The sequence below is a fragment of the Rattus norvegicus genome, chromosome 5, assembly GCF_021556685.1.
Source record: "Rattus norvegicus strain SHRSP/BbbUtx chromosome 5, alternate assembly SHRSP_T2T, whole genome shotgun sequence".
In the NCBI taxonomy this organism is placed as follows: domain Eukaryota; kingdom Metazoa; phylum Chordata; class Mammalia; order Rodentia; family Muridae; genus Rattus; species Rattus norvegicus.
In genome coordinates, this window is record NC_141538.1 from 116,190,095 (window position 1) to 116,190,971 (window position 877).

General features: G+C 39.8%; 1 non-coding gene across 1 annotated transcript; it reads left to right on the forward strand.

The window, feature by feature from the left end:
- The first annotated feature begins 490 nt into the window (after nucleotides 1-490).
- LOC120103235 (U1 spliceosomal RNA) lies at nucleotides 491-652 on the forward strand. Its single transcript, XR_015621608.1, has one exon. It is a non-coding gene; the product is annotated as a U1 spliceosomal RNA (small nuclear RNA).
- The last annotated feature ends 225 nt before the right edge of the window (nucleotides 653-877 follow it).

Consider the following 877-nt stretch of genomic DNA (forward strand, 5'->3'; position numbering starts at 1 on the left):
TGTATGTACATATATAATGCATATATATTATTTCTTCTAATCCTTATAAAAGCCTATGAGGGAGCTTTTGTCTGCATTTTAAAACATATTGAGGAAAACACACTTGCTCAAGCAGACTTCTTTTCTAAATGAGAGCTTTGGCAGTGGCTGGAAGAATTGATGCCAGAGTTTATGCCTACTGCTCCAACACTGAGGATATACCGTCTCAAGAGTGCAGAGTCAATTTCCAATGACTTTTAAAAAGCTCAACCATATCTAACCTATGCCTTAGTCGAATGTTGCATTTAGAAAAGAACAAAATCAGGAGATGCAGCTTCCAGCCAGCTGTGTAAGGCAAGATCACTGCAGGGTCACCTCATCTGTTCAGAAGACCAATTCTAGAATTCAGGCAGTTTCCCTTACCTCATGCTAACCATCGGCATGCCCACTGCTAGGAATACTCATCTACTGCCTTGATTAGACAAGGAAATTCTGAGCACATCCTTGTACAAAACTCACCTTTCAGGGGAGATAACATGTTCACAAAGGTGGCTTTCCCAGGGTGACATTTGTTTATCACACTCTGGATGTCCTGACCCTTGTGATTCCCCAAGTGTGGAAAACTAGCTGCAAAATTTATGGCAGTAGAGGACCATGTTTAAGATCCCCTCATACAAAACAAAAACAAAACAACAACAACAACAACAAAGAACTCACTGCTTAGCCTAAAACACAGAAAAAGAAAAGTCACCCATTTGAGCTTGCTGTAACAAGCCATGATAACATCTCTCCTAGCATTGATCAAAAATTCCTCCATCTCTGCCTTTCCTCTTTTTCTTTCTCTTATTTCTTATGCTTTCTTCTTCCTACTGATTCTTTTCATGTATGGAAACACTGG